Consider the following 17047-nt stretch of genomic DNA (forward strand, 5'->3'; position numbering starts at 1 on the left):
GCAAGGATTGGTTTTTGGTTTCATTTTGTAATCCCAGAGCCCAGCACACTATAGGCACTTAATAAAGGTGTTTCAAATTCCTGAGGATCCCCTGATGGTTTCCTGTTTTGTTTACATTTGAACATGGCAAGGATACATTCCCAAAGAGAATGCAGAGACTCTGTAGCTGGTAAGCAAGCCTCAGAACTGTAGCGATTTTTACCAAAGATGACTGTTTTCTAAAGCTCAGAGGGGAGAAAAAACGTATCAGCAACCATGGCACATTGCTCTATGGTCTCTGGTTGGGCATCAGAGGGAGGAATGGCTAAACCAGCTCTTCATTACCTATGAGATTATCTCGTTAGGAGAAAGTCCAGTGTTTTCTTCCCTTGGCCAACCAGCTGAAACCTATGTGGGGCGAGGGGGAGAGGGAGCAGAGGCAAAGAGGGATGGAGGGAGGGATGGAGGGTGGGAGGAAGGGAGGGAGAGAAGAGAGGGGAAGAGAGAAGGAGGAAGGGAGAGGGGAAGGAGAGAGAAAAGAGGAAGGGGGGAGGGAGAAAGGGGGAGAGAGGAGAGAGGGGGGGAGAGAGGAGAGAGGGGGAGAGAGAAAGAATGCATGCAAGAAGGAGCACCACACACCCAATGGTCTGAATATGCTTCAAATCAGAATCTTAGAAAGGCGAAGAGACTTCCTGAGTTTATAAATGTAGTCATTGAGACCGATAGAGGAGAAGGGACTTGTCCAAGAACTTATGGCAAAGCAGTAGCAGAGTCAGCCTTCAAGCCCAGGTTTCTCAATGCTCTTCCTATTACTGAGCACCACACTGTTTTGTGTGTCTGAGGCCATTTGCCAAACCAAGTGTAGATGTGACCCATGGTGAGGGTTAGGTGCTCTTTGTACCCTACAATGATCTTCTCCCTCAAACCTCTCAAAGTATTTTGTTTTATAATTTTTAATGCCCTTATCACATCATATTACAACCATTTTAGTTGGTTTTTCATCACCCATTTAGACTATTAGCTTTTTGAGAATAGGACCTGTATCTTAGTTAAATTTTGTCTTCACTAAGCACTTTAAAAATTATTTTAAAAACTTTTAAAAATATTACCACAATGTTTGGCATGACTTTGATTTACAAAACATGCCTTGATGCTTTGTGAAATGGTTGGCGGTGGTCTAGGAGACCCTAAAGACCTAGGTTATGGAGCTTGGAGAAAACACCTGACCTTCTTTCAAGCAATTGTGGAAAGATTATCAGTAAGAGACACAGGTCACTCCATTTGAGAACAGTCTGTCTGTAATCTGTCAATAGTGGGACATTAATAAGTCCAATATGAGTAATCAAAAACAACTTCCTGAAAGTGACTAAGGACCCCATTTCCTTTTATCCAATTGCATAATCAGTCAAGAGTTGGTTGTATCTTATTTTATTTTTTTAAGAGAACAGACTCTAAGCAAGTCACTAACTTCTATCTGCCTTAGTTTCCTCATCTATAAAATGAGAATAATCATAGCGCCTACCTCTCAGGGTTGTTAGAAGGATAAACCAAGATAATATTGGTAAGACACTTTGCCTTGTTGCCTATGAATACTCGCTGTCATTATTATTTTTTATTGTTGGAAATTTATTTTGTATTTACTTTGCATACTTATCAGCATACATGTTGTCCCTCCAATAGAATGTAAGGAGGACACTGAGGACAGAGCTGAACATTTTTGTCTATAATCCCAAAGACTAGCACAGGGTCTGGCATACAACAGGTGCTCTATAAGTGTCCAGTGAATTGAAAAGGCAGAAAGGGGGAAATTTAGAGCCATTTAAAACATGGAATAGGCTATTTTGTTAGAGAGTGAGTTCCTTGTCAGGGGAGATATTCAAACAAAGACTAGATAAGCACTTGTCAGGGAGGGTACAGAGGGTATTCCCCCATTAGGTGGAGGAATGAATTAAATAAGCATTTATTAAGTACCTACTATGTGCCAAGCACTCTGTTAACTGCTGAGGATACAAAAAAAAGTAAAAAAGGCAGTCTCTGCCTTCAAGGAGATTACAATTTAATAGGGGAGACAACAAGGCAAGCTATATACAGAATAAGTGGGAAAGAGAAGGCATGGGAATCAAGAGGGGCTAGGAAAGGATTCCTGTACAAGGTAGGTTTTTAGTTGGGACTTAATGGAAATCGGAGAGATCAGTAGTCAGAGAGGAGGAAGGAAAATGTTCCAGGCATGGGGGAATAGCCAGAGAAAATGCCTAGACTTTGTATTTCTAGGATTTTATGCACATTGTCTACGCCAGGTGGTGCAGTGGATAGAGCACTGGGCCTGGATTCAGCCAGAAATATCTGAGTTCAAATTCAGCTTTAGACAGGCACTAGCTGTGTGACCTAGGCAAGGCACTTAACCCTGTCTGCCTTAGTTTTAAAGGAAACTAGAGACAGAAATAGCAAACTACTATCTTTACCAAGAAAACCCCAAATGGGGTTGTGAAGAGTCAGACACGACTGAAAATGACTAAAGAACCACAAATATGCATGGAAGTCAATGAGGTTAGAGAATTCTTTTCCAGGAGTAGCAAAACAGAGAAGAAAATTAAGGATTTGGGAGATTCCCAAGAACTGAGCTAGTTAGACTTAAAAAAAAAATCCCTGGAGTGTCTTTAGGTCTGGGCAGCAGGCATTCCTTTGGGACTCGAGGTTCACGCTAGAACAGCTTTCACTTGGTTCTTGCTGTGAAAGGAAGAAACAGGAAGGAGCCTGAGCAAGGCAGGAAATGTTTTTCCAGAGCAATGCAAATAGACTGCAAAGTCTACTTGAGAGTCTGCTGAACTCCCTGATGACCTCCCTGCTCATCCTCAGTGCCTACTCTCTCTCTCTCTCTCTCTCTGTCTCTCTCTCTCTCTGTCTCTCTCTCTGTCTCTCTCTCTCTGTCTCTCTCTCTCTTTCTCTCTCCCCCTTTCTGTGATAGGCTTAAACTTTGGCAGCAACGGTCAACCCTCTCAGGCCTCATCACTTTACCCATGCCCAGAGAACTCTTGGGCAGCTAGACTCTGCCCAGGGGCCACTTCTTAGGGTTTAGGTGGGACAGAGTGCTGGGCCTGGAGTCGAGGGCTTCAGTTCAAATCTAGGCTCAGATACTTATAAGCTATATAACCTTGGGCAAGTCACTTAACCTTTATCTGCCTCAGTTTCCTCAACTACTAAAATGGGGATAATAGCACCAACTCTAAGGGTTGTTCTGAGGATCAAATGAGAAAATAACTATACAGCAATTAAAAAAGTGTCTAGCACATAATAGGTACTTAATAAATGTTTTCCCTTCCTCCCCTTAATTTTTCCCTCTTTGCCTCTGATGACACCCCTGTTCCAGTATCCAAGGGATGAGGGAAGGAAAAAAATGTTTGTTGACTAACTTACATATGTTGTTGGTGATGACATGCTGTGAGCAGTGCCAAGGCAGCTGCTTCCAAGAGACCAACGCCCTGGGGCACTTGCCATCATAACCAGCATGGACTGGGCTGTGGCCTGGGCCTGGGGCCAAGGTCACATTTGAGGTGGAGGCTCTCAGGGCTCCACAGGCAGAGAAAGTCACCTCTGAAAGCACTGGTGTGATGGAAAGGACACTGGACCTGAGTTTGAAAACCAGTGCCAACACCCAGCTGGATGACCCTGGACAGCCTCTTTGATTCTTTGTTTTCTCAGGTGCAAAACAGATGCAATGAGACTAATGCTATCCACCTCACAGGGTTCTTTCAAATGTACTTTGGGATACGGTGGGAGGAACTGTCTCTAGTTAGAGTCAGAAAGAAAACCTTGCCTCTGATATCCCTTTATGTGATGTTAGGCTAGTTACTTAAACTCTCTGGCTTCAGTTTCTTCATCTGTAGAATGAAGGGGTCCGATGAGATGCTTTTGAGAATCCTTTCACCTCTAGATTTATCCTCCTGTGAGAAACCTGAAAGGGCTTTATAAATGTGAGTTATTTCTTGCTTTGTTGGTCAAATAAAAATAATGCTACTCACGCTACTGATCTTGTAGGGATTCTGTAAGGAAATCCTTCTGTAAAGTTTAAAGCACCATAGAAAGGTGAGCTGGTGTTATTTTAAGAAGGGATCTGAGCTAGCCAACAGCATCATCTACCTTATGGGATGGCGAGGGTCTCTGTATTATGACTTTCAGGACTTTGGAAGCTTTCCTGAGAGAAAAGAAGCAATAAAAGATAAAGACTTCAAGTCATTCAAAATCTATCTCCTAAGGAGTCACTTGAGTGAGCCTGGTCCAAGGGGTGTACTGGAGCCAGATCGGACTGCGACCAAGAACTGATTGTTAAATTTTCAGTGTGAGCATCTGCACCTTAGAAATGGACAAACAGTTACAAATCAAGGCTTGGTTTATTGTTTTGTGGATTATCTAGACTTAAGAAAAATTATGGCGAAAGCGTTTGTGCAGATGTGCAGAAAAAAAAGATTAAAAGCTATCTAGCATATATGTTGTGTTTCTTTTTCCCTCCAGAACTAGTTGTTAAATATTTACTGGCACCATTTTTCCAAACATCAATGCCAATCTTAACTAAAAGATTGTGTGATACAATGAAAGACTGGACTGAGTGTTTAGAAACTTGTTTTCTATTCCTGTTCTTTCCACTAATTAGTAAAATGAATGTTTACATTCACTCACTTAATACCTGGTATAGACAGTGCTCTGAGCTCGGCATTGTAAAGAAAAATATTTTATTTTGGAGCCAAAGAATACAGACTTTATGAAAATAAAGCACATTTCATGACTATTAATGTCTCAACGTCTCAACAAGTACAGTGCATCATTCCAACAAAACACCTACACAGATGTCTTCAAGGAGTCCAATTCATTTAGCCAGTGATGTTTCTTGTTTTTGTGAAATTTGATCATTATTTGCTTTATAATTCAGTTCTTAATTTTTTTTCCTCATTGAAGCACAAGCTAGAAAAGTCCAGAAGGTGTTAGCCCCAGAGGGGATTTTAGGGATCATCTAAGTCTACTCCCAAAGTTGTAGATAAGAAGGCTTGTAACACCATTTGAGTGAACAGTAATTTCACTAGGTGCTTTCCATCTGCTGTCTTTCTCTTCACTCTGGACCTAGTCTGTCATTCCAGGGTCCTAGCCTTCTCGTCTCCAACACAAAACTTTTACAAGACCTGGGCTGGTCTCTATGCTATCCTCTGAATACACAACTCTAAAGTCATGTTGCTAAGACTATTTGCAAGTTGGATGGTGCCAATATAGAGATAGAATAGACTCTGAGGGACTACTTTTGGAATGATTTCTTCAGTGGATATTCCTTCAGGGGTCACGGAAAGGGACCCTCTCTTGCTCCCCAGAGAATCAGTCCCCTTTCAAGTGTCCTTTTTTTTTTTTTTTTTTGAGGTAACTGGAGTTGTGACTTGCCCAGGGTCACACAATTAGCAAGTGTGGTTGGATTTGAACTCAGGTGACTGCAGGGCTGATGCTCTATCCACTGCACCACCTAGCTGCCTGAAGCATTCTCTTTCAAAGTCTTTATCTCTCTAGACTAAAATCCTTCTCTTTTTAATACTTCTCTTAGCATCCTCCCTTTTTCCTCCAGCCCTGGACATGTACCTCCTCTTATCCCTCATGGGCACTCTTCCCACTGTCCTGAAATAGCCTTTCCTAACTGCTTTTCCTGCAGAGGGTCTCCACCAAGAGTATAATTATACTGCCTCTTCCTCTCCATAGCCCCATCAACACTGAATTGAATTGTTTTAAGACTGTCTGCCAAGTTTTTGCAGCCTCTGGCAAATGTTCTCCCATTTGCCAAACTTTTACTATCAATGACTTCTTCTGAAAACCTATAAACTAAAGAATCTGATTTGGGCCTAAGCAAAATTTCAAATTTATCTACAGGTTTCATTAAACACTTTTCAACACGGAGACAATGCGCTACTTTACTACTTCATATTTAATACATACTCAATAGGTCAATAAAATCTAACTTAGGAGTGCTAAAACTTTTTTTCACCCCTATATAAGACAATTCAGGATTGTTTTTTAAAATCTTATTTCTATTGCTAACTTTTTTATTTTATATCATTTTTGTTTCCAAATATATCCATTCTCTATCATCCCCAAGCTTTCCATTTTTTGACAAAGTCCTTTTTTAAGAAAATAAAGGTCATTAAAACCAACCAATATATCAAAAACAAAACAACCGTGACTTGATAAATAAGTTAAAGGCCACCCCCATTCACTGTGGTCAATAAGAATAGTCCTGAAATGAAATGAAAAACCATATCCATAGAGCTAGGAAGTTTTAATGATGAGACTAAAACACAAGTCTTCAAATTTTAATTCCACATATTTTCCACTAGGCTGCACTGCCTTTCATTATATATACATATATAATTTAATGTAATTTCATTGGTATGATATTTATCAACAAACAGACTTCATCTCACTTTCCTGGATTATAACCTTCCTGAAGGCAGGGCCTCTGTCATTTAACTTTGTACCTAGCTCATAATAGCTGGAACCATTAGTTGCACATAGTAGGCATTTCATAAATTTTCATTGAATGAATGCTATGATCTCCTATGTTCTTTCCTTCATAACCCATAACCTACTTCACCTTCTCTCAGTCAGGTTCTCTTATATATATACACACACACATAAACTTCCTCTGATCAAACTCTTGTGTCTCAGGGAAATGTCTCTTCCCCTCTCTCCTCAATTCATTTGTGAAAGAAAAAAATAATCATAATTATGCTTAATAAAAACCTAGAAAGACTTATATGAACTGATACAAAGTGAAATGAGCAGAACCAGGAAAACACGGTACACAGTAACATGAACACTGTGTAAAGGTCAACTGTGAACGACTTAGCTCTTCTCAGCAACACAGTGATCCAAGACAACTACAAAGGACTCCATGGAAAATGGTACCCACATCCAGACAAAGAACTGATGGAGTCTGTATGCAGATCAAAGCATACTTTTGTCACTTTATTTTTTTCCATGTTTCTTTTTCCTTTTTGGTATGTTTCTTCTTTCACAACTGTGACTAATACGGAAACATGTTTTAAATGATTGCATATATGTAACCTATAACAAATTGCTTACAATTTTAGGAAGAGGGGAGGGAAGGAAGGAAGCAGAAAAATTTAGAACTCAATATCTTGTAAAAATGAATGCTAAAAATTTTCTTTACATATAATTGAGGGAAAAATAAAATACTATTTTAAAAATATTTAGACTTATACTTAGGATGATGTCAGAAAACATGACCCCCTAAGAGTCCCAGAATGTAGTCAGTCATGAGGAATAGTCTAAAATAAATTATGAGACTTCAGGGGTCCTTATAAAAGTAATATACTTTCCCCCCAAAGGAAAAATGGTCAAAGGATATGACCAGGCAATTTAAGGCAAAACACACTCTTGCTTGTCTATGCATATCTTTTACAAGGCTTTTATTATTCTTTCTTTTTCAATGGGGGGAAAGGAGGGAGAGTAGGCATATTTTTATTATCTGAAAAAAAATCAATTGAAAAACTGCCTAAACATCTAATAATCCAAAGAATGTACATTAAAACAATGTAAAATGCCATCTAACTCCCATCAACTTGGCAAAAACAGTCTTAAAATTATAAAATTTAGTATTGGTGGAGCTGCAAGGAAATACCAAGATATTAAGTTGTGGGTGGAGCTATGAACTAATGCTATAGAGTTGTTTTAGTTAGGACTCCTCCTGACCCTTTTCCGGGTTTTCTTGGCAAAGTTACAGAAGTAGTTTTCCATTTCCTTCTCCAGCCCATTTTACAAAGGAGAAAACTGAGACAAACAGGGTTAAGTGATTTGTCCAGGGCCACACAGCTAGTAGGAACCTGAGGTCAGATTTGAACTCATGAAGATGAGTCTGATTCCAAGCCCAGTACACTATCCACTGGGTTACCTAGCTGCTAATGTGACGCTAAGTTAAAAGGAGCTATAAAATTATTCATACCCTTTGCCTCAGTAATCCCACAGCTAAAACTGTAATCTAAGTATGCCATTTCTGTTCCACTGTGGAAAACTACAAAAACAGTAAAGATACAAAATATCCATAGTGACTTTATTTGTAATAGTAACTATCTTATGGAGAACTCACACAAGGCAAATGCTCTCATAGTAGTCAGAAGAAGCGATACAAGGACACTTCCAAGGCCTGTCTTAAGAACCTTGGAACTGATTGTGTGGCATGGGAGATGCTGGCACAGAATTGCCCCACATGGCATGCTCTTATCGGAGAAGGCACTGTGCTCTATGAGCAAAACAGAATTGAAGTACCTCAAAAGAAATGCAAGATGCACAAATTTGGAGACACGTCCACCCTAAATGTTCACGTAGACTATTTGTGCCCGACCTACAGTAGAGCACTGAGAGCTCATATTGGTCTGATCAGCCACAGTCGGATGCATTGTAATTTGACTCTAACATAGTGATGTCATTTCGGTCATCCAACAACCAATGGTGAACAATTGAAAATTCAATTCAATGAACATTTGTAACCACTGAGACACTGTGCTAGTTTCTAAGGATACAAAGACTTTAGGAAAGCAGCCTCGGTTCTAAGGAAGCTGGGTTTCTACTGGGAGGATAACTCCATGTAAACAAATCAGTAAATACAAGGTAATCAAAGGAGGGTGAGAAAACTAGGAACTGGGAATGGGGGACATGGGATAACTACATATGACTAGTGAATGGGGAATAGTGGAGTCAGTTGTGGTAGCATTAAATCCCTATGTAAATAGGAGTTTTATGACGGAATAATGAAGTATTATTGTACCATAAAAAGCAATTATGAAAAATACAAAGAACTATTAAAGACTTAAACCAAGTGATGGCAAGAAAAGAAAGGAAATTATGCATATATATGCATAATATGCATATATTTTATGTATCCATATTATGCATATTTCTTTTTTAAAAAATGAGGAAGTTGGATTAAATTCTATTTCAGATGCCACCCAGTTTCCGTGATTTTATTAGTTACAGTTATGAAAAAATTAAATAAACTGCAGAAGCAAAATTGGATAAGTTTGCAGATGAAAAGATTAGGGAGGAACAGAGAGGCAACTAAGATATTTTTATACAGTTTATATTCTTTTTCAATTTAACAAACTATAAATAATTTGGAGTTTAAAGTCCAACGTTATCATTTTATTCCTTTTTTTGCTTATTAATTTGACTTTTTACTAATTATCATTGTTTATAATAAAATCGATTATAAAAGTTATCTTTAAAAATACCCCAGAGGTTCTAGAAAGATTTCCCTAACTCATAAACCTTCCTTTCCAGAAACCTATTTCACAGGGCGCAAAGTTTTCATTCCTCAGTTAAATAAATAATAAGTGTGCATATTTTTATATAGAGATTTATGCTTTATACTTTTCTTATAAATCTCTAAGGTATATGATTTATTATTATTTCTTTATTATCTTTTGATTATCTTCATCTTATGGGAAACTAAGGCTCAGAGAGGAAAGGATGGAAGGGAGGAATAAGCATATAAGTCCCCACTATGTGCCAGGCACTGTGCTAATGTCTTTACAATTATTATCTCATTTGATCCTCACAATGATCCTGCGAGGTAGATGCTATCTAAATCCTTTGAGGAAACTGAGGCAGATAAAGGTTAAGTGACTTGCCTAGGGTCACACAGTTAGCAAGTATCTGAGGCTATATTTGAACTGAGGTGTCCTAACTCTAGGCCCAGAGCTCTATCCTCTATGATGCCTAGATGCCTAGAGGAAGGATGTGCCCATAGTCACATGGCTAATGATGACTGGAGCAGGATTTATGCTCAGATCCTAGACACTAGAGCCAGTGTTCTTTCTACTCCATGGCACTCTCTCTCCCAATAAGCCTTAGAACACAATAGCCCTGGAGGAAGAAACATCCTGACCACCATTCACTGTAAGGTACTGAAGGACAAGGGCCTGATCATGAAGAAAAATTGATCCCAGCTTGAAGTGTGGGGATAATAGCATGAAATATTGAGAAATAAGTTTAGATGGATGGATGGGGCAGGGGTATTAATGGCGATAGTCCTTGAAAAGGAACAGAGGAGCAACTAGGTGGCACAATAAATAGAGAACCAGCCCTGAAATTAGGAGGACCAGAGTTCAAATCAGGCCTCAGACACTTACTAGTTGTACAACTCTTAGCAAGTCACTTAACTCCAATTGCCTCCAAAAAAAGAGAAAATGAACAGAAGAATTTAGATTTGGTAATGTAGAAAATAGGGAGTCATTGAGGGGCATGAAACCAGGGGGTTACATGAGGAAGACAGCATGTAAGGACTATTAGCCCATCAGCAGCATGAAGAATAAGCTGGTAAAGAGAACCTGGTGCCAGGGAAGACATTATTATCCTTGGAAATGTTCCCTCTGGTTTCAGCCACCTTGGGCACACAGCTAACACCCACAAATGAATACCAGCTTCAACTCTTCTAAGGTCTAACGGGCAGGGATACTTTGCAATTACACACAACTCTAACCAAACAGGCCCACAGTTGTTTCATGAGTTCAGAAATTTTGCCCAGCCTGGCACAAAGAGAGCCAGCGAATTAAACACTCACCCCAGCTGGAAAAGAAAGATGACATAACAACATATGGAAAGAAACACAAAATTTCCAGAGCTGGAAGGGACTTCAGTTTCTATCTTTGAGACGGTTAGGTGGTGCAATGGATAGAGCCCTGGGCCTGAATTCCAGAAGACCCGAGTTCCTATTTGACCTCAGACACTAGCTATGTGACCTTGGGCAATTCTGTTTGCCTCAGTTTCTTCAACTGTAAAATGGGTAAATGATAGGACCTACCTCTCAGGGCTGTTGTGAGGATTAAATGAAATAATATAAATAATGAGATAATATAAAAGCACTTAGCACAGTATCTAACACATTTGTTACTTCAGTCATGTCCAACTCTCCATGACCATATTTGGAGTTTTCTTGGCAAAGATACTGAAGTGGTTTGCGATTTCCTTCTTCAGCTCATTTTTTACAGATGAGGAAACTGAGGTAAACAGGGTTAAGTCACCTGCCCAGGGTCACACAGCTAGTGAGCATCTGAGGCTAGATTTAAACTCAGGAAAATGAATTTTCCTGACTCCAGGCCTGAAATTCTATCCACTGAGCCACCTAAATGTCCCATCTACCACATAGTAGGTGCTTCAGAAATGCTTATTTCCTTCCTTCCATCCAGTCCAACTTATATTCTAAAATGAAATACTTCTAAAAGAGGTCATCTAGCTTTTGTTTACTAGCTTCAGGTATGAGAACCCCATTATCTTCCAAGTTGGCTCATTCATTCCATGTTAGAAGCTCTCTTTAGAAGTTTTCCTTATATTAAGCTATACCTGCCCCTTTCCAACTTCCACCCAGTGCTCCTAATTATGTCTTCCTGGGCCAATCAGAATGTATCTAAGTCTGCTTCTTTCATGGCCTTTGGTTAGAATTAGAGTTGTATGTAACTGCCAAGTGTCTCTGCCCATCTGTCACGTAACTGAAGACAGATATCATGTGTCCCCCCACACCTGAAATCCTCAGTTCTCCATGTTGCCTGGAGCTCCATCCCCCCAAACTCTAGATTATTCACACTCTCTCTCATTTTTTTTCTGGACTTGGCCAATCACCTCTATGTAGCATTTGAGGGAAATTTGTTACTAGCTCTAACTCTTTCAATAACAGAAAGAACTTTCCACCTTGAGCCACTTCCTGAACAGACTAAAAGAAATGTTAATTCCCAAGGAACTCTGACAGAAATATACTTTAAAATAGAGGTTCCAATCTCTTTGAGCATAACTGGAAAGCATGTAAGGAAAGACTGTTAATCAAACCATATGGGCCAGGGACAGCTACCCTTAGCCTCACTCACTCTCCCACTTACCCAGACATCCAGTTAAGAAGGTAGAGGAAAAAAGACTCCGACCTAACTTGAGTCATTGTCTCAGTGCAATGACCACCTGGGCATCAGATCCAAGTTCAATCTTTGTGGCCTCTTCTATTCCACTCAGAGAGTATGAGTGTATTCCATTAGAATATAAGCTCCTTGAAGGTAGGAACTGTTGTTTGCCTTTCTTTGTGTCTCCAGGACTTAGCATAGCACCTGACACTTAGTAAGGGCTTCATAAATGCTTGCTGACTGATTGCATTTTAAATTCAGTAAGGCCAGGGATAGAAAAAATGTTTTTTATCCCTAGACTCAGCTCCAGTAAGGAGTTTAGCCAAACAGAACAACTCACAATTCATCTTGCCCTTCAAGGTTTACAAAGTATTTTCCTCACAAAAACCCTGTGAGAAAGGTACTCTAAGTATTATTATCACTATTTTACAGAAGAGGAAACTGAGGCTGAAAGCAATAAATTACTTGCCCAAAATTGCATAGCCAGCGTAAGATTGGATTCCAGTTCAGGTCTCCTGACTCCAAACCTCACACTGTTTCTACTATGTCACCAGCTTCTGTGAAAAAGATATCTTCCAGCTCTCAAGTCTCATGATTTATGCATGTTACCAAACCTCACTTATACTTTGTGACCTCTTATAGAAGAATAGAATGTCAAAGTGGAAGAGATCTTAGAAATCAGGAGGCTGGGTGGTACAGTGGATAGTGCCCTGGGCCTGGAGTCAGATAGACCTGAGGTTCAAATTCAGCCTAAGTTACTTACTAGCTGTATGATCCTAGGCAAATCATCCAACCTTTGTTTACCTCAGTTTCCTCATCTGTAAAATTGGGACAGTAATGCCACCTACCTTCTAGGGCTGTTGTGTAGATCGCATGAAATAATCATTATAAAACATTTACTGGAATATCTGGCACACAGTAAGTGCTATATGTTAGCTATTATTATTGGTGGTTGTGGGGCAGTAGTAGTAGTTAATGGTGGTGGTGGTGGTAGTAGCAGTAGCAGTAGTAGTAGTAGTAGTAGTAGTAGTAGTAGTAGTAGCAGCAGTAGCAGTAGCAGTAGCAGTGTGCTTAACACAGCACCTGGAACATAATAAGCACTGGATAAATGTTAACTCTTATTATCATTATCATCGTCATTACCTAGCGCAGTATCTGGCACATAGCGCTACATAACTTTGAGCTATTTTACTCAATCATCTAGTCCAGGGACTCAGTGTTTCTGTGACATAAGCCCTTTTGACAGTTTGGATCCTATGGCTCCTAAGGGAGCCTAGGGATCCCTTCCCAGAACAACATTTTCAAATGCATAAAACAGAAAATCTAGGAAAACAATTACATCAAAATATAGCTTTCAAAATTAAAAAAAAAAAAGTTCAGGAACCTCTAGTCAAGAACCCCTGATCTAGCCTCAAAGCTGGAACTGATACGGAACAACTAGGACAGCATCTCAGATACTCACATTTTGGAGAGGAGGATCTATTCCCTCCCTGCCTTTCTCCAAATGCCAACACCCTTGGACCAGTTTGCTCCCTGCTCAACTTTGGCCCCTGACTGCTGGGGTCCTGTGTTTTTCATGCCTTCCTAAGGTGCCATCCCCATTCAACTGAGCAGCCTAGCCTGGGGTCCTGCGCCAGGAAGGCCAGGGTCAACTATGAAGATAGCCAGCCTCTGACTTCAAGGACTACCAGTACCCTTCTTCCCCTCCCTCTCACAGTAAATTCAGCCCTAACTCACTCTCCACTCAGTATCCGACTTTGCCCTCATTCCTCCTTCCCTTTTGGAATCTTCCTCTGTATCAATTAATTCAATCCAATGTAAAAGCACCTACTACAGCCAGGCCCAGTGCTAGGTATTAGAGATATAGAGTCAAAAAGGAAAGAGTTATTGCCTTCACATAGATTAGATTATGTTACATGGGTTGAAATTTACACAAACAAATACGTACAAACATATACAAAGTAATCTGTTTACAGTTATGGTGAACACTAACAACCGGGCGGTGGGGCTAATGATGGAGGGAACTCAGGAAATGCCTCCTCTGGGAGATGATACTTGAATTGATGCTCAGATGGGGATAGGGATTCCAAGAGGCTCAGGAGAGAAGAGAGAGCTTTTCAGGAACTGGGGACAGCCCATGCAAAGACAACCCTAGACAACTGGGAACAGCAAATAGGCCAGTCAGCTGGAATGTGCTGTAGAGCTATGGGAGTTAAGGTGAAATCAGCCTAAAAAGATAGGCTTCAGGGAGACTGTGAAGGACTTAAATGGTAAACAAAGGAGTCTATTTATCTTAGATCCAATAGGGCATCCCTAATGTCTACTGAATGGAGGAATGAAATGACCACAACTGTGTAAGAGATGGGGAGGGAAGAGAATTGCCTCCTTCCCCCAGACCTAGTCTTTTAACTCAGATTCACAGTGTTCAAGACAAGGTCATTTTGATGGTACAGTGTTTAAAGGCTATGACACCCGTCCCCCCCACCCCTGCACAATGGGACTTCTCTTAGATTCCCCTAACAGAGTGGGATACAGCGAAAAGATTGCTGGTTTTCGAGTCTAGACAACTTGAGTCTGAATCTACATATTACCTAGAGCAAGATGCCTTCGCTGGCTTCAAAGGTCCCTTCTAGGTACAAATCTGTTATCTCCTTCCCATATCTCCTCCTCTCCTATTTCTTTCATCTTCTGATGCTCAATGAAATCCAGTTTTCTCGTAAGAACACTACATCTCTTGGCACCCTCCCAAGCTGGCAGCTCCTTCTGCTACACCACTACACACACAGAGGCAAGAGGATATGAAGCTGGCTCCTCTGTTTCTGTCCCTCACATACCACCACTCAGCAACTACCTCCCCTCCTTTAAGGTTGATTCCACACAGTCTAGGATCCTCATTGCTGTCACTAATGGACCTTGAGGCCATTTTCCCTCTCCCTAATTATATCGGTTCCAAACTTAAGTTTTGGGAAGTCCCAAACTTCCCCAAATACTGTCGTCTTCACCCAGCCACTGCCGTCTGGTAACCTCCTATAGAGGTCACAAAGGAAGTGGAAGAGGAGCATTAGAACACTGTAGAAATGTCAATCTGGGCTTTTCTATTGTACCACTTGGCTTCCCCAAAGAAATGAGTCAGTGACAGTTCTTCTTCAGTCACGTCCAATTCTTTTGTTACCCCATTTGGGATTTTCTTGGCAAAGATACTAGAGTGGTTTGCTATTTCCTTCTCTAGCTCATTTTACAGATGAGGAAACTGAGGCAAACAGGGTGAAGCAATTTGCCCGGGGTTACCCACCTAGTAAGTGTCTTAGGCTGGATTTGAACTCAAGAGGATTGAGTCTTCCTGACTCCAGCCCCAGTTCTCTGTGCACTGTGGCACCAGCTAGTCACCCTTCAGTGACACAACTGGGACCAGAATTCAGGTCTCCTGGTCAGACACCAGTTCATCCTCGAAGAGTCTGTTTTCACTGTCTATTGCGGCCTACTGCAAAACTGTCCAGGTTTTCACCTCAGTAAGCAAATATTATTCTAGCTCCTCATGAAGTCTTTTGAAGACATTTCCCAACAGACCTTCCCAGGAATGGCATCTGTAGGAGACTCACCTCTGTCTCAGAGCCACAATTTCATTAATGTTGGCTTCTCTGTGCCAGGGAGGTGGCTCTGTGCTTAAGTTTATGGGGAGAGTATTTGGGGGGAAAGCCTCTAGTGGCAGAAATTTTGCTCCAAAATACAAAACTATACTGCTTTTCAAACCAAACCAAACCAAACCGATGTTAGGCCTGAAAAAGAAGAGTGATTTGCAAATGGTGTGCTTGTAAAACTCTAAGACCTTGACAGATACTGGAGTAAACATAGCAGTTCTTCCCATCAGCCCCTTTCATAGGGTGACCCAGTAAATAGAGTATTAGACTTGAAATCAGGAAGACCTGAGTCTGAATCCTGCCTGTGTGGCACTGGGCATCAGTTTCCCCATCTGTAAAATAAGTATAATAATAGCACTCAGCTCTCCTCCACAGAGTCAATGATTTAGAGATCCGGGACTCCTTGCTGTTTCTCCCTCTCCCAATTCAATGCATTTTCACTGGCTGTCCTGTCCCTGGTGCCAGAATTCTCTCATCTCCTTCCCCTGGTCTCCCTGATGTTCTTTAGATCCCAGCTAAAATCCAATCTTATGCAAGAAGCCTTTCCTGGTCCTCCTGAAGGCCAGTTCCTTTCTCCGAGATATTCTCCCATTTGTCCCATAGACATCTCATTTGTATGAAGCTGCTTGCATGTTGTATCTCTCACAAGAGTGGGAGCTTTCTGACAGCAGTTCTTGCATTTCTTTGTATCTTCAGAGCTCAGTACTATGCCTGGCACATAGTAGGGCATCCAAAAGTATTTGTTGGTTTGACATCTCACAGGCTTGCATCCATTGAGATGATACACATGAACCACTTTGCAAATCTTAAAGCACTTTATAAATGCTGCTTATCATCATTGCTTTTACTATTAATATTACTGTGCTGACAAAGACCGAGAATCTGCTATTATTGGTCAAAACTGTCTCTGCCTTATCTGCCCTGAATTTCTGTCGTTCAATTCTCTTGTCATTATAACCCTGTTCAAGTCTTCATAAAACACACATTGTTTGGTCCTCTGGCCTTTTGTCTCTTCAGCCTCTTCCTGGCCTCATACCTGGACTATTCTATAATACAAATGGCCGAACAGAAAGTGGCACATCCTACAAGCCTCCCAGGCTTGGTCTTTCCTCTGGAGGATGCCAGAGAACGCCTCAGTCCAGGGGCTAACTCTCATACCCCTCCTAGCCCACTACCATTTTCCTCTTTGTGGTTTCCTACTGTGTTCAGTGGGGCTCCATCAGTTTATGCTTATGTTGTACGTGGAAAAACAAACACCCTGAAGTCTAAGTCTGGAGAAGGAAATACTATTTTGCTTAAACTGAATTTTAATGGGAAAAAATCCCAGGTTTCATTGACTCTGCCCTCCAAGCCACCAGCTACCCACCAAGTCTCATTTTCTAGAAATCCATGAATTACAAACATTGCAATAACCCTGAATGTCCCTACCCTCTACCCACAGTTTCCCTTCCTCATTTTTCTTACTTGAAAAGGGTGGAAGAAATGTGACTGTAGGGAGAA

The 17047-nt window shown here is 40.8% G+C and overlaps 1 protein-coding gene across 1 annotated transcript in view; it reads right to left on the reverse strand.

Annotated features, from left to right (window-relative positions):
* NINJ1 (ninjurin 1) overlaps nt 1-17047 on the reverse strand; it is a 52457-nt gene that overhangs the window by 22321 nt on the left and 13089 nt on the right. The window lies entirely within an intron of this gene.

This window comes from Notamacropus eugenii, chromosome 3, assembly GCF_028372415.1.
Source record: "Notamacropus eugenii isolate mMacEug1 chromosome 3, mMacEug1.pri_v2, whole genome shotgun sequence".
NCBI classification, from domain to species: Eukaryota; Metazoa; Chordata; class Mammalia; order Diprotodontia; family Macropodidae; genus Notamacropus; species Notamacropus eugenii.